Genomic DNA, 21878 nt, shown 5'->3' with positions numbered 1-21878 from the left:
GGAGTGGATCCGCCAAATGTACCAACTACGAAAGTTCACCGACATATCGCTATACCGCTCTGCAAGTAGTGAGCGTCACATGCTCCCGTGTTTACTCTCATTGCGACTGTACGTGTCGTTTACGCTTAGTGGTATCGCGGCTAGAATGCGTAGAATCGGATAACTCGGGGTCAGCTAAGCCGGTTGCAGAACTGGAGGCAGCGCGAAGTAACGAACGCGCCGAATGGAGGGCCATTGAGGGAAACTTAGAAGTTCAGAGAAAGCTAGAAATGATCGTAAGTTCGCCGCAAAATGACGAACACCTCGGCCTGTGCAGTGGAGCGGACGCATGCACCGAGGCGACACACGGGGCGGAAGATATGAAAGGCGACAGCTATTACCACTTGCTGCATGATAGGCCAGCAAGACCGGGCGATAAGCAGGGTACCAGTAAAGAGCAGCATGTAGCAGATAGCGTGGTAATAATTGCGGGAGATTCTAACCTGAAGAGGAGCAGCGCTGCCGAAACGGAAAGGGTTGAGGGGGATAAGCATGTGAAGGTGGGGTGTTTGCCCGGTCAAGCTATGCAGACGGTGATGGCAAACGAAGGGATAGCTGACCTTGTCCAGTGAAGCTAGAAACTTTGTGGTGATTGCCGCAGGGCTTACCGATGTTCTCAAGAGAGAGGAGGGAAAACTTGGCCAAGAGATAGTGAAGGGGGTAAACGACCTGTGACCGACGGCCTCAAATGTGCTCATTGCAGTCTGCACCGTGACAGAGGTGACAAAGCAGGGCGTTCACAGCAAATGGGCAGTACTCGCTGCTAACACCGAGTTCGTGAGGCGCGGCAGGGAACTTGGACGTGAAGTGATGGACGCGGACAGGGTAGTGAGCAGCATTGGACGTAGGCAAGCTCTTCAGTAGGGCGGGATTCACATGAGCCAGAGGCCAGGAAACAAGTTGGGGTGGAGCTTAGGTGGAAGAGTGGTAGCTTTTTTGGGGGCCTTGCGAAGCTAAGGAAGGCAAACTATTCGACAAAGGGCAAGCTAGGGACGTATGCACACTGAACGGTGGGAGGCAGCCAGGCCTAGAGCTAACCGAAGAACCTATAGACATAGCTGACAGCATAGACAGAGGTGATTTAAGTAAAAAATAGAGCGAACAATTTTGTAAAAGACAAAATAGACCCCCTAAGCGGAAAGCTAAAGGGAAAAACAAATGTCATAAATATTTAATTAGCTACATAAGTATGCCGGAAGGCAGAAAGCCTGATAAGTAGGCAGAAATTCAGAACCAACTTGAGCGGGAAGAAATAAATGTGTACGATTTAACCAAGACACCTCCGATACCTAGAAGCCCCACTTGTCATAGACAATTATGTCTGGGAAGGATGCAACAGGACCACAGGAAAGAACGCTATAAGTGTTGGCATGCTCATTAAACAAGGGACCGACTGGCAGAGAGTGCAGGAAAGCTGTAAAGAGCATGTATGGGTTAGTGGCACCATAGGGGGGAAAATACATGGTTAGGAGTTGTGCACCTTGTGGAGTGGAAGTAGTGCTAGGGAGTACAATGAGGAAATGGTAAGCTGTTTCAGAAGACATATAAACGAGTTCCAAGATTCGGGTGAAATAATCCTATTTGTAGATATGAATGCCCACATAGAAGATTTGGATGAATGCACAGTTCAAGAAGTTTCTATAGTGATGGATCTATGTCAGGAAAACCAGTTTGTAAACACGGAAAGCAATTGATTGATTGATTGATTGATTGATTGATTGATTGATTGATTGATTGATTGATTGATTGATTGATTGATTGATTGATTGATTTAACGCGCCGACGCAACACAGGCGACGAGGTGCGCCGTAGTGGAGGGCTCGGGATTAATTTCGACCACTTGGGGATCTTTAACGTGCGTCGAAATCTCGTACACACTGGCGTTGTTGCTTTTCGCCTCCATCAGAAAAGCGGCCGCCGCGGCCGGGAATTGAACCCGCGACTTTGTGCTCAGCAGCGCAACGCCTTAGCAAACACGGAAAGCAAGTGTGACTGACAAATAACGTGCGAAAGCGGTAACAGATAGTCCAGCATAGACTATAGTCTAGTAGCCGAGACAGTATATTGTCACGTGGATATTTATCAAGCAGCGATACCCTGCTTGCGGTGTGCGTGATCGCCGTGCAGTGTTCAATCCCCAGCGAGTGTTACGTTCCCTCTCCTTGCCAGCCAGGTGTTCGAAGACGACGACGCAGGTGTGTGGGTCCACCGCTCGCGGGCCAGAGCGATTCAGCCATCTTCGCTGAGACTCGCCGTGCTGCCTGTACTCTTCAGTGTAGCACTACGCCTAATAAATAGGTACATCGCCATCCTGCAGCTATCTACACCTCCGTCTACTAAGACGAAACAATATGAATGGCTGCGGGAACTGAGGATCAATGAAAATGAAACAGTCAGCTTAGGAAGGGAACACAAGTGTCTTACCTAGCAATTTCGAGGCGTAACCCGGACAAATTTAGAAATCGGTACAACCAGAGGAACTAATTTGTACAATGAACAGATAAAGCTCATTGCTGTTATGATTGAAGACGAAATCATTAAGTACGTAGACAAAAACTGGGATTACGACGAAATGATTGCATTCAAAGCGTTAGATGAATGAAGCCAAGCAACGAAACCAGTGGAAAGGGACGAGAAAGCCGAGAAGACGGTGGAATAAGCAAACAAAACATGCTATTGACCAGCGAAGAAAGGCGTCGAGAGAACATGGAGAGGCAAAAAGAACTTTTATGGAACCGTAAGTAGTGAAGAAAAATGGAATATCTACCGGGCAAGAAAACTAGAAGTGCAGAAAACGGTGCAAGCAATGATCACAGAGAAAACCAAACAATGGATGGCAGAAAGACCGAAGAAGGACAAAAGCGCATCCAAGAAGTTTTGGAACAATGCAAAATTACTAAGATCAAAAAACGATATCCATCAGAAATTCTTGATTCATGAGGAGGGAAAGCATTTAGAAGTAGAGCACGCGTTGGCGCATACTCATCTTGTGATTAGTGAAAATTTAGGGAAGCCTGCACCGATAACATCAGCGCCACAGAAGAGTACGGAAAGGGAAATAAGTTTGAGCAACCTTTACTGGAAAAAATACAAAGCGAGAGGTTTCCCCCCAGACAGCAGTGGGCCCGGATGGAATACCGATGCAGTTGATAAACCAACTTGAATCTAAAAGTAAGGCATCGTTTATGAGAGAAATAGATAAGGTGATACAAACCAACAAATACCTGAGAATTGGCTAGAAAGAAGGATGAATTTAATACATAAAGGCAGAGGCAACAAAGCCAGCATTGATTCATACAGACCACTCACTGCAACGTCAGGTATAGATTTGTATTGCAGGCAAACAATAAAATTTCAGCATGAATGGAAGACAATTAAATCCTTGAGGAACTGCAAAATGTATTTAGAAAAGACAGGCGACCGGATGATAATTTGTTCGTGATAACACAATGCACTCAAATAGACCGTTATGGATTACGTTCTTGGGCAGTGAAGGAGCACATGAAAACGCAAACATAAAACTGCTGTGGAGAATGCTGAACGTTCAGGGTTTAGATGACGAGTTAGTAGAGTTCCTTCTAGCAATCTATAAAGATAATAGAGTGCACCTGACATGGGAAGGGCAGAAATGCGCACAGCCGGTCAGCACCCATTGGGGACTGAAACAGGGATGCCCTTTGAGCCTAATACTTCTTATGCTTTACATGGCAAGATTAGAAAAGGAACTAGAATTAAGTCAATTAGGGTTCAACTTAACGCATATATTGCAAGGCGAAGTGGTACAACAGCGTATTCCGGGAATGTTATACGCAGACCATGTTGTTATTTAGCTCATAACCAGACCGGTACGCAACGGAAGCCACCGTAATCGGGCTATATTTTAGCGTAGAAAAATCGAGAATAATGGTTTTAAATGACACTAACACTGACGCAGTGTCAAACCAGCATGGCGAATTATTTGGAGTGAAGGAATATAAATATTTGAGAGTGTCGATAAACGAAGGGGATAAGCACTTAAAAACTCACGAGGAGCAACTTAAAGGTAAGGGAAAGCGAAACGCAGCTATAATGAAGCATAGAGCTCTGTGGTGGTATAAAAAATATGAATTAGTGAGAGGAATGTGGAAAGGAGTAATGGTTCCGTGTCTCACATTTGCGAATGTTGTACTCGGCTTAAAATCAGGCGTTCTATCAGGCCTTGAAGTGAACCAGAAAACAGTAGGCCGTTTGGCCTTAGGCACGCATGGAAAAACAACAAACGAAGCAGTGCAGGGAGACATGGGCTGGGCGTCGTTTGAAGTCCGAGAAGCGCAGAGTAAAATACGTTTTGAGAGGAGTATGAGAGCAAAAGATCAATGTAGGTGGACAGCTAAAGTTTTTAGGTACCTATACTTGAAAAGCGTGGACACGCAGTGGCTAAGGAAGACTAGGAGACTTCCGATGAAACACGGCAAGAACAGTGAAGAATCTAAAACAGCCAAGGGAACCAAAAAGGAGGCAAGGCAGATAGAAATCAATAAATGGAGAGGAAAAAAAGTTACACCATCTTTCTGTAGGGGAATCTTGAGTAGTATGCGAAGCAGCCATGGGGTCCACTGAAGTTCCCATTAGTTTTCAGTTTGTCGTGTCCGTTGACGTTCAGCTTCACGTGCATTTGTTGTATCAGTAGCTTCTTTACGTAGTTTGAACGATTAAAGGACATAATGCGCGTTCGTAGCACATACTCCCGCCTCGGTTTGTAGCGCAGTGGGACCACGGATTCCTGTTAAGGTCGCCGTCAAGGATTTATTATCAGATTTCACGTGGAAGTTCTGCCGGAGAAGCCATGGCTGGCAAACAAAGGTTTCTTTGTTCCGTGGTCAACCAACAGTGATCTCTGCCCTTACCCAGAGTCCCTTCAGCACGTGTTCCTCTTTTGCACGAACGCAGCGCATTTCTGGCATGAGGTCAGATCAGCATTTAGAATTTCTCTGTATCCGACTTGGAAGGATGTGAAGTTTCTCACAAGTGAGGAATTCAGAGATGACAAATGTGTGGAAATTGTCCTGCTGTTGGGATTGTATGCAATTTGGCGGTTTCACACGGACCACGTCCGTTGTTTGGTGGAAGCAAAGTCCGCCTGGACGCATTTTTATGACGCGTTTGCCTACACCAGCTCTCTGTTTAAAAGGGCAGACAAGGAGCTATCCAGCAAGTGGACAGTAATGGAGGCGCAATTGCACAGACGCGTCCATTCTTGATTTCAAGATGAACCAGTGTATCTGTGTGTTGCATTTCGCTGAGTGTACTCTGTTATGACAATGGTCTCTGATGTATAAAGGCGAAGACTGCCTTTTTAATATGTATATAGCACCCGATTTTAAATAAAGCTTTAAAAAAGTTTGTAGCCAGTGGGAAGGGCGCCACGTACCTCCAGTCACGGCCAGAGAGTCGTGGGATCGAAACCGGGCGCCGCCTAACTATTTTTTTTATAGTGGAGTGCGCTGACGTCAGGCCGAACACTGGCGGGGCTGAAGAGACGCGCATGCGCAGTAGAGTGCGGACGGCGGACAACGACAACAAGGGAGGGAGGGACACAGCCCCGAGCTTGAGATGCTTCGCATCTAAAACGGAAGCTAAAACGTCGTTAGAAATGTACAGGGCTGAGAAATTGGGCATCAGGATGATAATTGCAAGGGCAGTGGTTTGTTTTTGAGGCTTGAGCAGGTTTCTTGCGGACTAAAAGCTTTGTGATGAAGCATACGCAAAATGATGCGGTATGCGGGGTCTGCAAGAAAGAAACAGAAACTATGCGGCACATAGTGTTAGAATGTGAGGGTATCCATCCAAATATACATGAGGGAAATTGACAGCTTCCAGAAGCCCAAGGATTTAAGGGAGCACAGAGAAAGTTAACTTCAGGCCTGTCGAGGCGACGAAAAGAATATTAGAATGCTGGTGGACGAAAAGCAGAGAGGGGAATGTTGCCTAGGAGAGTTTCCACCTGTAACAGGAGAAAAAAGTATTTTGTGCCTAATAAGCTTTTTGTGCCTTCCGTAAGCACCGCTAGTATTAAACCAAGAGTATAAAACATAGGTATGTTAATTTTTTTGGTAAGATGACATGTAGTCACCCCGCTACAAAGGGTAAACCAATAGCAATCATCATCATCACCATCATCTGCTAAATGCACTCTGTGCCAATGCGCGCTACTGGCCGGTAACGGCACGGGCCGATTCTCACCTTCAACTTTCGATGTTTCGGTGATTTTACTACCGAGGATTTATCTACAGAACAAAGAAATACTGCGAAGAGGTCAAGGTAAGTGAGTAATCAGCCTCGACTTTTTGTCTTACGTATTTAACGAAGCAGAGTTGCTCTGTACTCTAAATTTTTTCACGCTTAACAAGCGTGAGTGTCGACGATTGTTTGCAGGCTTGTTACAAGCGTAACGCGTTTTCAGGCTGAAAAATCACGCTTTCTAGGCATGACTCGCGGGGTGCGTAACACCTGCCAAGAGTGAATACTAGGTATTTTTGCACGCTTGTTTTAGGCGTGGTGAATTATCACGCTAAGCGCTCACGCTTGCCATCTGTGACTGGCAACCTTCTTAACGCTTAGTGAAGGGGAAAAAGAGGACTTGTCCTTACCTGATGCGGCATTCTCCAGCTGTGTATAAAACGCCTGACAGTCAGAAATCGATTAGAACGAAAGTTGTAAGAAGACAAGAGTTGCTGTGGCGTAATTATAGCCTGGGTACATTGGAGCACCCACCAAGCACATAAATACGGCAAAACAAACATTATCTTATTTCAGCTTTCTTTTTAAATGATTTGGGATGGTCAGAGAGGCGTCTTATACACACCTGGGAAATCCCGCATCAGGTAAGGACAAATCCTCTTTTTACCCTTCATTAAGCGTTAAGAAGGTTGCCAGTCACGGATCGACAAGCCTCACGTTGTGATTACAGTGTTAATTCTTCGTCCTACACGGCCCCAAAGTTAGTAGTGTTTGCAGAACTAGGGGGTTCAGGATTTCCGCTAAATGTCGGTTGTGATAAACTCAAGCGGCGTTGAAGGCAGTGCAACAAAACAAACGTTCACGAATTATCTTGAGCAAGTGCACCTAGCGAATCCCATGCAATTAAGCCTGTGATATGCATTCTTTCGGCACCTATACCCGTACGTTCGTGAAAAAAATTAAGTTAAGAAATCTGGCAAAGATCGCTGCAAAGGTTGACATTTTCAATCAATGCTTAGAGTCAAAGAAATATAAACATATTTCAAATTTGAGTGAAACTTTTTATTCACAATAACTTACAAAATGCTTCCAAAGAGAGAAATCTGAGAAATAAAGACAGGAACTATAAAATAGGCTCCAGGTAAACTCTTGGTGTCGATTTAAAGCAGGACGAGAATACTGTATAAATTTAACTTGGACGAAGTGAAGTTCAACAAATCGCGTAGCATTCTTAGCGGACAGTGGAATTTTGTCGTTGCCATTACGTGTATCTAGTACTTGAACGAATCCTAGTAACTGCCTGAAAGCAGGCAGATACGTAACGTCCTGTAAGTAACACACACAAAGACAGCACCAAGCCTTTTTCCAGTGACCTGTCCAGTTGCAACTTCACGATTTCTCTGAGTTTCTGCCGCATACCAGCTGTTTCACGTCGCCTTATACAGTGCACAGGCAAACGATGTGCACGGGTGAAACCTGGCGAAGATAAAAAGCGGCTTCAATATAATACTTATAGCCTGATGCGGTTGCACTCTTCTGCAACCGCATCTATGCAAACTTCTGCCGCGATGTGCAGCACAAACGAGCACATTTTTGATAATGGTCATCATCATCATCATCATCATCATCGCCAGCTTATCTATGGCCATTCCAGGACAAAGGCCTCTCCCATTATTCTCCAATTATCCCGGTCCTGTGCTAACTGTGACCAACATATCCCTTCAAACTTTTGATCTCGTCTGCCCATCTAACTTTTTGCCGCCCCCTGCAAAGCTTGCCTTCTCTAGGGATCCACTCTGTTACCCTTAATAATCAACGGTTATCTTGCCTTCCCATTACATGACCTGCCCACGTTCATTTCTTCTTAATTTCTACTAATATGTCCTCAACACGCGTTTGTTCCCTGACCCATTCCGCTCACTTCTTGTCCCTTAATGTTAAACCTATCATCTACCGTTCCATTGCTCGCTGAGTGGCCCTCAGTTTAAGTTGAACCCTCTTAGTGAGCCTCCAAGTTTCTGTCCCGTAGGTGAGTACCGGTAAGATGCAGCTGTCATACACTTTCTTCTTCAGGGACAATGGTAGGCTGCTATTCATTATCTGAGAATGCCTGCCGTATGTACTCCACCCCATTCTTATCCTTCTTATGCACATTCCTATTCTTACGCAAATTTTTAATGCGGCCTTAAAGCGGCGGTTCTATACAATGGAAGAGAATTTTCAACGCTTCGTAACGTGCGCGTCGACAGTGTGAATTCGCGGTAGAGAATATTTCTCGTCATTTTCGAAGTGCCCTGCGGAGGACGGAGAGAGCAGGCGGCTCTTTCAACCGCGGTGTGGCGCCTCCTCGACCGACAACGGCCACCGACGCTAACCGCGAGCGTGGCCGCGAAGTTTACCGCTAAGGAGCCAAAGATGCCGAACCCCATACGCCGAAACCGACGAAAACCAGGATGTGAACGGGAGAAACGACTCCGAGCCACAACAACGAGAAACTAAATCCTTCCTTCTTTCTTGTCATCGTCCGCGGTCGACCGCGTGATCGGTGTCAAACGCAAGCTACATAGAGAACTAGGCCTGACACTAACTAATGCGAAGTTCCGAGACAGTAGGAAGATCTACACAATACGCAATAAACGTCGTCATTCGGACAATAGTTCAAAGTATGTAACAAAAAAGACAGGAAATAATTTGCTTACATGGGTATTCCAAGAGACCATGCATGACAGCTTACTGCCCAGTGTAATAATGTCATCCGGCCGGTGAAGTGGCGTCCGTAGAAAACGGCGCCATGTCGCGCGAGAATACTCGGCAGCCGACAATCGGCGTTCTCGCACCAACCGCGCGTCGCACCACGCCGCCCAGCCAAGGGCAAATCACTCATCAGGTTATTTCTTCTTCGCCACTTTTTGTCAAAATAAAGCGAACAGTCCGCACAGCGAACTCTTGACACGACGCACAAAGCGCCTGCTTCGGCCGATGCCTCCAACGGCTCTAACTCCATTTTTCTGCCAAAATCCCCGCTGATGCAAGCACCACCTTTCAATTCCTTCGCATGACAAAATAAACAAAAGAAGCGCAAGTCGCCGCAACACGCAGCAGCGCGCGCCCCACGGCTCCATTGTAGATGTGTATCAGGGTATGCATATGCGTGATTCGGAAAGGCGCCATAACTGGCGCGAGATTTTTCTGAGCGTGATTTTTACGGTTTACGCGATGTAATCTTGCATCACGCGTAAAAGAAAGCGAATGTGGGTTTTCCGATACCAGCTTTACGCTTGTATGGAAGAAAACCACGCGTATTTTGAGTCACGTGGTGCTCAAAACGAACTTCATGGCGCCAAGGAACGGGTTTCACGCTTACTATGCATGCGTGAAAAATTTTAGAGTGATAACCTCGGTCCAGTAAGCTCCAACGTATTTAGTGACTAGTTTTGAGCGTTGCGTGGATTTATTTGCGCCCGGGTGCTGCGTGTATAAACACAATCAATTCTCACACAATCTGTAACGCTTGGTTGGCGAAGCGTTTTCGTCCTGTTTTGCTAGCCGAATGTTCTGATTTCAAATGAAACGAGCGAAACTCGGGCGTGCGAATGTGTTGTCCTGCGTAATATACACCTCACAAAATGTGTACATGAAATTGAATGATTGACGTGCGTGTAGCATTACACTAAAATAATAAATCAAGTGATTCCCTGGCGTACAGCATAAGACTAAAATGCTATCGGGACGGTTATTTTGCGTTTCGATTGAGGCTACACAGGACGTTAACGGATCTTCCTGGCCGCATGCCCCGCCGTGTGAATGCGCGAGTTTTCGGAACGTTTAATTTGTTCGTCAAATGTTAGAATGGACAACGTGCATGGAAACCCAATTTGTTTATGTCAGAACAACACGCATGTCGTAACTCTGGTACAGTAGTGTGAACCGTGCCGGTTGCACTTCGTCCTTTGATATGCAGCACCGAATACGTTTAGTAATCACTCAGAAACTCTAAAACTATTTAAAAATGGCTGTTAAATTTCTTTCAGATATGGTATGTGCACGTCAAGCTTAATGACCTTTCTAGCTTGTGCAACACACCATGGTGATCGGAGTTACACACCATTCGGGGTTTAGCAGGTTGAAGGCAGAAAGTCACCTTCTGGTGTCTGGCCTTTCGTCTGCTAATAACCGATATGTTGCAGGCTGCTAAGTGGGGCAACTTGCATTCAATATTGACTTATTGGTGTGGCCTACTTCAACGACCGAGGTTGTTTTCTCATTTGGCATCACAGAGTGTGTTTCAGTTTATGAAAAAGTGGGTGAACACATTTGTTCTACAGTTTTTATTGGTCTTGCTATTATGTGCACAACGGAATTTCTGTAATGTGAGCTTGACATTTTGTGACTAGGGATTGTTAAGGAGATGGTTAATAATATTAACAATTTTATTGTTCATAATTCACTGTAAAATACGGGCCTGCCTAAGGCACGAACTGGGCTTGTGCGGCAGAGCCTGGCAGCTGGGGAGCATCTAGGAAACAAAACGTAATAGCATACATATGGAAAGAGAAATAAACGATAAAGAGCAAGGGGGAAAAATAGAATTTAGTTAACCATTTGGAGAAGATGCGACTTAATTTGCTCGCGGGTAATGTTTGAAAAAAAAAATACATCAGGCAAATTGTTCAAAGTTCGGACATTTTTCTGACATTTTACTGACATTTGTTAGGCTGTGTAATACCAGCGCCATTTATGGTCATTGTATTTATGCAGATGGGATTCATTCCAACTCGACATAACACTGTAAATAGTTGATTAAACTTACAATTTCAAAAACACGGGATAGGAGCTGATTCTTATTTGTTTATTGCACACCAAATGTATGTGTATACTTAAATTTTGTGGAAACGGAAAGGTGTTGCACACCCTCAAATGCTGCCAACCAGGGACGTAGCCAGAAGTGGGGGGGGGGGGGGGGGGGGGGGGGGGGGGGTCGAAAAACCTCCCGAAATTTTTGCCAGGCAGCGTGTAAGGGAGTCTTAGGGTTCCTTTCGGCTAAACTCGTCCCTTCCATAACCCATAGCCCCCTCCGAAAAAAAATTCTGGCTACGGCCCTGATGCCAACCATATCGTAAAGGTTCTATTTCAGCCGCGGCAGCCAATGTGGGATGAAAGCATAAAAAAAATCAACGAAAGTGCTTGCGTGTGCAGCCTTTAGAGCTTGTTAAAAATCCATGCGGGTTGGAAATAGTCTAAGGCTCTCGGCGCGCGTTAAAGATCCCCAGGTGGTCAAAATTAATCCGGAGCCCTCCATTACGGCGCGCCTCATCGCCTGGGTTGCCTCGGTGCGTTAAACCCTCCAATCAATCAATCAACGACACTATAGTGTTGTTAGCAAATGACTCGGTAGAACTTAGCGACGAGGCCGTAGAAGCAGCAATATAGCAACACTGATAAGCACCAAAATGACAGATGTTGCTCACTACCGTGCCTCAATGGCGGTACTCCATACCTTATCTAGTGACGCTAGATAAGGGGTTTTCCCCCAGCCACTTCCCGGCGATATCTCGATGACATCACAGAATGTTGTTTGTGCGATTGGAGGCTGCCGACGAGAGCCATCAGCAAGAAACAAATTGGATATTGCAGCTGTTGCCTGTAGTTCCGCTTGATTGTACAGGTGCCGCCATAAGTAATTGGAACAAGGCCTTGTGAATATCACAAAATATTTTCTTTACTGGGTTTATGCTAGCGATTACCAGTATACAGGAAGCTTTTTTCTATTAGAGGGGACTTCTTTAAAAGTACACCAATGCAGCCAGGCAGTTTCCGGGGGAAGAAATTCCTGTAAAGACGAGACAATGTTCGAATTACTTCTCACATCATAAGTGTCAAACGGACATCTTAAGTGTCAACGCGCAGTTAACACACGTATGACGGTTTTAAAAGCTGTGCTAAACAGCACAGCTTTCGCCGTCTATAGGCAGAAAAAAATACCAAGAAAATGCGCAAAACGCTACGAATAGGAAGAAACCGGTACTGGCGCACTGCGCTATGTTAACCTGACGTAGAAGAAATGGCCGAGATGTTGGAGGAACACGGGGAAACGCGTTACCCGAAGTGCTCAAGGTGCCCGCTATGAAATATTCCGCAGGCGGGAAAGATGTCGGCCCAAGAAGCCGTGCGGTTTCTCTTCGTCAGGACACGTTCGAGAAGAGTCGAGGAGTCGTTCACATTTTCACTTCCTTCCCCGAGAAGCGAGTTGGAGTCCGCAAGTCCAAAAAGGAGCCCGAAGAACTTCCTCCCCGGTAAGGCCGCCAGCTGTGATATTTCTTCAGCCTTGCACCAATAGTGCAAGATGCACCAATTTTTTTAGTGCTGGCCTATACGGCGTCACTTTAAGACATTTGCCCCGGTTGATATGGAGCTGCAGTAGTTAGAAAAGTCTAGTTCTTTCAAACTTAACGAGCTTGAGTTCTGTCTTGGTGGACCCTTCAGGCACGCGTTAGTCCAGGTGCTGTCGGCGTCGTTATCGTCGTCAGTGGGACTGAGGGAGTGGTCTGCTAACACAGAGAAGGATGATAGAAGAAGGGGAAACTTTGTTGAGCAAAAATAAATTGTGACGTGGCTTCCCAGTCCGGAAGTCCACGGGCAGTCCTGGCGCTGACTGCTCCGTCAACCAGGATAATCTTGTAGTCGAGGCGCGGATCTGGATCACATGCTATCCCACTGCCAACGGAAAGGGTTGGGACGGGGGTGAGGTCGGGTTTTCGTAAGCGAACAGGGAAAGTAGAGCATCTTTTCTGCCCGTTCTACCCGGAGGCTTGCACTTAATCAAGGGTTTAACTATAGTTGCAGGAAAGCACGAGCTGCATGGAAAGGATGGGGAAGGACCGGTGTTATGATAACCCGCAGTGCTAAGGGGCCCGGCGCGGAGAGAAAGAATTCCTCGTCGGATCAGAGGTCCCGGGAAAACCGATGCAGGGATCCGCCTGTTTAATGCGGCGTTTCTTCAGCCGTTACTTTTTGGCCCCTTCTAATTTTTGCTGTGGTTACCTTTGTTTCGGCTTGATTTGCAGTCATGTATCATCCAAATAATGTGAAATATCATCCGAATAAAAATATACCAGCAGTTCTCTGCATGTAAGCATTACAAAAAAAAATTTAATTGCTTTGTTTTAAATTTTTTCAATATTTTAAATGTGTCAGGACGTACACAACCAGCCGCCCTGATACTTGAAATACGACGTCGCTAAATATGCAAGCCAAGCAGTACTACTCTACGTATATCGGGTAACTCAGAAACTGGCTCAACAGATGTTTTCTTTCTTGGGCAGGACATTTTTTGTGTGCTTGAGCGACGATACTCAATCGAGATCGTGGCTACCGGGCACCCTTCCTTTCCGTTCTATGAATAAATTCTTGCCATAGATGCTTTAAGTGACATAACGAAAAAGTTAAGCCAAGAACGGGCGGAAGAATCCCATGCGGTGAGCAAATGACACAGAGCTGCTCTTTGCTGGTGATAACTACAGCTTTCGCAGTGCTTCTAGGCATGACGGTAAGAGTAGAAGCGCTTTCCGGCAGAGTTGCTGACGGCTTTTAGGAAGGCCTAGGTACGCTCAAGGTATTAACATCAGAATTTAGAACATGCTTTTTTATCACACAACCTTTATTAGTTGTATAAACGGTACAGGAACAGCTACTTCCACTTCATATTCTTTGTACAACTTTTTGGAGAGAGCCACGCTGGAACAGATCACCCGTATACTTCTTGGCGAAGGTCACTGAAGTCGGTGGAGCTCAGGCACTACCACCATCCATGGCCGCCGTATCCGCCACCACCGTAGCCACCGCCACCACCGTAGCCTCCTCCGCCGTATCCGCCATGGTGACTGACGACGATGATCTTCTTGCCGTGTCCACCATATCCTCCACCACCGTATCCTCCGCCGTAGCCTCCGCCCCCGTAGCCTCCACCGCCGTAGCCTCCACCTCCGTAGCCGCCATAGTGGTGGCCAGCACTTACGTACGACACGGCCAGCACGACTACGAGCAGGGCCAAAATCTGTTGGAAGAGAAAACAATAAATTCAGACGACAAAATTTTCTCGCGTTGCGACCGCAAACATATTTATAAAAAAACACCAAACGCCGCGAAAGAATTGCGCGTGAAGAAAATTCATGGATTGCGTTGCTTTCTGCTCTTTTTTATCATGGCTGGTAGATTTTTTTCAAGACACCAGCCCCTGCGTCACAACTGGCAAAGTACGAAAGTAGCGCATCAATTTCCGACGGGAAAATGACAAACCCATAAATTTTGTCTCTATTGGCTTCCTCAGCGTCTACAAAACACGTTGAGCTAACGCTGTGATGCACGATTCTCCGATTTTTTACGAAACCGAAGGCGATGCTGGGTCACCAGGCTGCGGGAAAATTAGCTTTGATAGCTGAAACCGCGTCCTCAGTACTTTTGTTCCCGCCTGTGCAAATAAGTCGGGCTGGTTGTAATCTATCTATGGCACTGGGCTTTAATAAAAATGCCTTGACAGAAGCATGTCTGGAAGAGTTCTAAGTTGGACATTGCCAGAATTTTTTCCTGATCCCACATATCGGCCTAGAATTTATCTGGCAGGGGTGCGCATCATCTTAGAAGCACTACATTCACACAAAATTTGGCATTCGCATATAGCGAACACGAAAGCTCAAGCTCCATTGGAATAGTTTAGTAGAACTGCGGCTATACCCCGTGTAGACAGGCAAGAATTAAATGGTACAAAGTGAAAGCTACGATCTCTGCCTCCACAGAAAGAAACTGCCGTATTTATTTGATTAGGTACAGTGTGGAGAGTAAACAAATCGCCGTATATATAAATAATATATATATATAAATAATATATATATATATATATATATATATATATATATATATATATATATATATATATATATATATATATATATATATATATATACATATATATATATATATATATATATATATATATATATATACTGAGGTTCGAATATAAGGCGGGATGAGACTTTGACACTACGGATTTGGAAAAAAACTTCGGCTTATATTCGAATAAATACGGTATGAATACTTCATTGGCAGCGTCAAGAGAAAGCTTTAGAAAGTCCGACTTGCAAAAAATCTTTATACTATTGGGTGCCATGAATGCGTTGTGGATTCGACGGCAGTGGAAGACCACTGTTGATACCTTAGCTCGAGCAGAAGCTGGGGTATATTCCTTTTTCTTGAGTTGGCTGTAAGAGTGTCTACTAGGACAGGAACAACGGTTGCGGCAAATGTAGGGCCGACGTTAGGCGACCGTTAGCTGTTGTTGCAGAAACAAGGATCACAGGCGTCTTCGTGAAGCAGCGCCTGCAATTCTGTACGAACTATGGCACAGGCTAGCAGCAATGGGCTAGCAGAACTGAATCCCCGGCCACCCATCCTGCCTAGCCGAATAGGACAACCCGGACGGCGTATGCTGTAAAAAGTGGAGTTGCCTTCCGCTGCTACTTATCGGACGGCTGGATAGTCGAAACATGGATTTTCATTCGCATTTGTTCACAAGGGTCTTTGAAACGGGCTTAGCACTTTGTTCGGATGGACACTTCCATGGTGTTTGCATGAGTAATATCTGTTGACTCGCCCAGTGTCCCTCAGTGACACTAGAAATCACCCACGGCAGGCGTACTCAAAAATAGTTGATGCGCATTGCTCACTGCAGAAGGATCAACATTTGGGCAAGTTAGTATCTTTGAACGGTAGCGTAAATACACAGACACGAGGGAAAGATGTCCACAGGACGACGCTGCGAGTTTTCGAGTACAGCGTCGTCCTGTCGTCTTCTTTCCCTCGTGTCTGTGTATTTACGATGCGGATCGTTTACCCATAAATATGCCGTTAGTTTTCCCATTGGAGGTTCAGAAGCAATTGTTACGTTATGAAGGACGCTGTAGTGAATGGTTCCTTAACGATCTTTTCTTGGGTGATATAACTGGCACCAATTGTTACGGGGACAGCCGGGCTTGCATTTGGCTTCATCAGTGATACGGCGGCGGTGACACGGAAGAGAGCGTCAAGCAGAAATATTGCTTTCTTCATAATTTAACGAACGAGTACTGGGTTTATAATGTAACACTTTGCTAGTGGTGAAGAGGAGCATTGATCCCTGAGCACTTCCACTGACTATTCTTTATGGAATTTACATCTAATAAATGCGGCGTATTAACGAAACATTCGAACACAGCGTGTCACAACGTTGTTACGGGCTGCATTGGGAAGCTTAATTTCTCTAATACGTAATATGACTGCTTAACGCGATTCTACGGCCTCCCTTCATCTGTAATTGCTGAGAAGCGAAAAAACGCAATTCGCCGTTCGAGGCTTCAGCACAAATTACCCTACATAGCGCATTCTTTGTTATGGTAATATAAATAGACAACTTTTGCAACTCATTTTAGTGCCGTTAATATGTGAGCCCACATTGAGCGAATTTAATTTCTGTTTCAAACATTTTGCTGTTTTTCATATTACCGTAATGCTGATCTCCGTAAGCTAATCTGGGTATACCTTCCTCAGTTATATCAGAACAGCGTCATTATATTATTCTGTCCTCTTGCCAAAAACAGTGAATTTCTACCTACATCTGCAAAGTAAACCCCACCACGGCCAACCAGGAAAACTGAAAGTACAGGCTTTACACAATCATACCACTGTCTTCATCTTCCTCAGCTTGTCTGGGCACAACACTGCTGCGGAGTGTTTGATACGAAGGCAGCTACCGTCTGAATGCCCACCGAGGCACAGCGGGGGTCCTTATATACTCGGAGTCCAGAAGCACGGGCGTAACTAAACCAGAACACCAGAGCAGCCTGACACACAAAATGGCGGCGGGAAGAAGCGAGGAGAGATTGACGTCGATCCCACAAACCCTTCCACTTTTGCTTTTCGCAATTTTGCAGTGGCGACGAAGCGAGACGAATAATCTGTAGAATCAAGGCAAGACTGGCGCGCGAATTGGACTGCCGCCGTGGGCGCGTAGGCACGCAAGCGGTGGAGGCGTCGTCGACGGCCGCGATCCTGTTGTGTACGCCGCTCGTTATTCCCGCTTCCTCGGTCCAATAAGCATGTCACCGGACGAAGCGCGGCACTCACGCGGTCAAAGGCAAAGGAGCAGGGCACACGGAAGTGCACGGCTTCGCCCTTGCTGTGCTTCTCTGTCGAATTTTATTTGCTGTACGTATAAAGCGAAGAAGAAAAGCGATGTCGGCTATGCATGTGGTAGTATTTCATGCCGGTGGGTTTTAAAAGATATTTCTGAAAGGCACCTGCCTCGCACAGAATACAATTTCGTAAGACGACTGAGAGCTATTCCAAACGAAAGGTTAGGGAAACGCAGTAAGTGCTAGTTTGCAATGTGTAACCACAAAACGTCCAAGTCGTCTGCGTGCAAGGGTTTCTAAAGTTGCTCGCTGCCAAAGCGATGTAGGAAAACCATTAAGCTTAGATATTCTTGAAGTAGGGCAAGATAGTGTTTGAATATTTCGTGCTACTTTAAGAAAATGCTGAGAAACGGAAACAGGTACTCCCGGAAAGGACAGATGAGGATTGAGACAGTAAAGCAGAAGCCAACAACTTTCCATTATCATGAAACGGAGCCTTATTTAGGATGTGTAACAACGGTGAATCCTATATGACGCTTCTTTACATGATTATGAACAGCGTTTGGGAATAATTGTGCCCGTCCTCATCCGTTTTTTTCGGCCGCACGTCTTTGTGATTCCCAGCACACTTGCATGCTTCAAAATTTTAAAAAATCGAGAAACTCTGGTGGGGGCTGGTCCATTTCTTTCCCTTTCTTATTTGCATGGAACGCAAACAAAGGTGTTGAGTTTCACATTTAAAGCGAGATCATCGTCAGCGTTCGTTGTCTAAGGGTGTTTCTTGCACCCATTTTAAACTCAAAAAGTAAAGGGGACCTAGTTAAAGAACCTCGAAGTAAACGCAGCGATTACTGCATTGCGCTGGCTTAGTACAAATTATACGTCTGAGCACGTCACGCGACACGGTTTTTTTTTTGGAAATGTTTTGAATGAAGTTGGAAGGCGAAGCAGTTGTCGAAAGAAATAAAAGAACCCGGACAAATAAGAACCCGGGTACAATCTCGTTGCATTTAAATTTCGTTCGGTATTAAGTGACAAAAAAAAACGAACAAAACCGCGGGTAATTTGTTGTTCACGTGACCTTGTTGGGAAGGTTCTTTATGAAACGGATCCATGTTTCACCCATGGCAAATTCATACAGCGACTGAGACGTACTTGATGAGAAAGGTCTCGGTTAAGGCGTTTGTTATCTGTTTCGGATGGCTGACTACATATCGAGTGAGCGCGTACTTCACGCCTGAAGCCATTGTGCACAGCACCGTGACCACATCGCGTTTCCAGTGGATCAAAGTGTACTGTGGAGAGATGTGTCCCTCCTCTTTGCCCTACTCCGGTAGGCATATAACCCATGGTTACCTGGCGAGGTGTCCCACTTATTGAAAGAGAAAGTTCCGCTTGGCCGCAGCAATTGCCGGTATATTTTGCAAGACGAGAACCACCCGACCCCACCAGAACAACAACAGTGACAACGATAAAAACAACCGCAATCTCGATGTCACCGTGGAAAAAAAAAAGGCTGCTGGTTCGCGTGGTCGTCATATGTCGTCACAAATGTAGGCGCACCTGGAGGTTGTACCCCGAAGATGTGTAAGGGTTGCACGGGCCAAAGGGAGCAATTGCATTTGGCTTCCGTGTGCTTCCTAGAATCTCAGTAGGCAAATAATAATACCCATTTTCGGACCTTATGTACAGGTTTATAAGCACGTCTAAGTTAACTGTCATTCGTACTAGGCACGTGAAGAGGTTAATGGAATGGCACTGATTTGGAACCATGCAGAACATGCTGGAGAGCACGGGAACACAAATGAAGGCATGCTACATACTGGTGTGCATGAAACACAGGCACGTATAAAAAACCTGCCACGAAACCCCAGCCGTGGTATGCGTGTTATGGCATCGTATAGGAAGGCGTAAACGCTTTATTTTTATTTATTTATTTATTGATACTGTAACCCTCACTTGAGGGTCATTACAGGTAGGAATGCAAACAAGAAAACAATACACAATGAAAAGACAGACATTAGGTTTCGTGTTGCCGGTAATACAATTCTAGCGAACACTCAAACGCTTTGGCATTTGCACTAGTAACAGCATACTATGGAAGTCTATTCCACACTTCTGTGCTATAAGGAAAAAAAGAATTCTTAAACCCATCTAGACGTTCCCAAAACGGCCTTGTTAGGTGACTATGGTTCAACCGAGCTCCTCGTTTGGGTGCAGGTTGTATGTATTTGTCTTTATTTTCATTTCGCCTCTTATAATTTGAAACAGGGGTTTTAACACTTGCAGGGGTTCTAGGTTACATGATTTTAACAAATTTGTGACGGATTCTGTCCTCCGTTACCGCGAGCAAATGAAGCGCACTGCTAGCCTTTGAATTTTTTCTAGTTTATCTCTCAGTGACTGCTGATGAGGACTCCATACAGAAGACGCATACTCCAAAATAGGGCGAACAAATGTCTTATATGAAAGTAATTTGACATCTCTAGGGGCATGTTCGAGTTTTTTCCTAAAGTAAAACAACTTTCTGTAGGCCTTTGAACACACCTCCTCAACATGAGTGTGCCACCCCAAATCGCTGGTAATAGTCACCCCCAGGTATTTAAAGCTGTGTGTTCTGGTCAGAAAGTTATTTCCGATTTTATAATCATTTGCGACTACAGATTTCAATTCCTCAAGTGAAGCCAAATTTTTTGCAGGGAACACTTAATGAAGTCAGCAAGGGTTTCGGTATCACTTTCGTTTGGATTCTGTTAATGCTGTCTTTAACTGACCACGCAAATGTACGATTGCTACCGAGTTGGTTTTGTTTTTCCGCATGCGTTTTATTTTTCGTTTGATATGGATGGTGTCCCGGGTTATCCCCGGACTACGCTGTTTCGTTTTCTTTTTACGAGTTGGAACAAATTTATCCGGGCAGTGCTTTACAATGCTTTTGAAACGCTGCCATAACTCTTCTACAGATTTTGAGACAGAAGCAAGTTCAAACTCATGAAGGGACAGTTCTAAATAATCAAGTATAGACGTGTCGTCGGCCCGTGCAAAATGTTTATTCTGAACCGGGATAAATGGCCGCTTCTGCGGCTTTGCGTCTAGTTAGATATTAACAGTTATCAGCTTGTGGTCCGATATTCCCTCTTTAACCGATAAAGTACTATGTGTCACTCTGCGTGATAGGAACACTAAATCAAGCAATGTTTATGAATTAGCAGTTACTCGCGTATTTTCTTTTACAACCTGTGTTAAGTTATGAGAGAACATTATTTCCCACATTTTATCACCACTTTCCCAATTTATATGCGGTAAATTAATATCGCCAGCCAGTATCAGCCTCGTGTTGCCATTCTGAAATTTTCACAAGAAAATGTTTAGTTGGTCTAGGAAATCGGGCGTGGTACCAGGGCGCCTTCAAATTGCTCCGATAATAAAAACCACTTTTTCGACGAATATTTTGAACCAAACCGTTTCGGAGAGGGAGCAATAAATTCTTTCTGTCGTAACAGGCGACTTCAGAAGAATGGCCACGCCACCTCCACGTGAATCCCTATCCACCTGTGTACAAGATATCCGGGGGGAATAATACAATCGTCGGGGATTGAAGGGGTCAACCATGTTTCGGTTATGACAGCAATTTGTGGGCTATGAGACAGCAACAAGAATTCGAGTTCCGTGACCCTATTTACAATGATGCGAGCATTCAGTACAAGTAGGCGTAGCTATGCTTTTGGCGCAGAAGTGGAAGGGAAGTGTTGTTTGACGCAGATGCGGCATTCGAGCGGGTATCAGGGGCAGCTCTACCATCCCTCTTGCCTTTGCTGTTCGAAATCGCACAACGCTCATTCTTGTTCTGATCCCAAGTGTAGAGCTTATCGTTTATTTTGAGCTTATCCTGATTCAGAGAAACCTCCATACCGCTATCACGCTCAGCAGCCGAACTTTGCCATAACGTCTTCCGCACTTCCCCTGTTTCACTCGCATAGTCATTACTAACACTTATGAAACTTCCCTTCAGCTTCGGACAGTTTTTCATCACACGCTCCTTTTCCCGGTAGTCATAGAATCTCATGATGGCTGGCCTAACCTTCCCGGGCTTTACCTTTCCCATGCGATGTATTCTCTCGATCGTCTGAACTTCTACACCAAGTTTTTCTTTAAATATCTTGTCCACGACCGCAACCATTCAATCCGATTCTGATTCTATATTTTTTTCAGCGAGCCCGAATACCAAAAGGTTGTTTCTCCGGCTTCTATTCTCGTAGCCTACAAGCCTTTCCGCCTGCTGCCGGACATTAGAATCCAAAGCATGGATTCTAAGGTTCATTTCATGAATTAAAGCAAGCGAACTGGTTAGCTTATCTGTTTTAATGTTTACTTCAGATATTTGGTCTTTTATAGCATTCAAATAACGTTCAGACGTGGCCTGGTTTTTCAAGATCGCTTCCAAGAGCTCTTCCGTCT

The sequence above is a fragment of the Haemaphysalis longicornis genome, unplaced genomic scaffold (genome assembly GCF_048455015.1).
Source record: "Haemaphysalis longicornis isolate Haplotype H1 unplaced genomic scaffold, Haemaphysalis longicornis Haplotype H1 scaffold_5, whole genome shotgun sequence".
NCBI lineage: Eukaryota > Metazoa > Arthropoda > Arachnida > Ixodida > Ixodidae > Haemaphysalis > Haemaphysalis longicornis.
Note: the sequence above shows the minus strand (reverse complement) of the source record.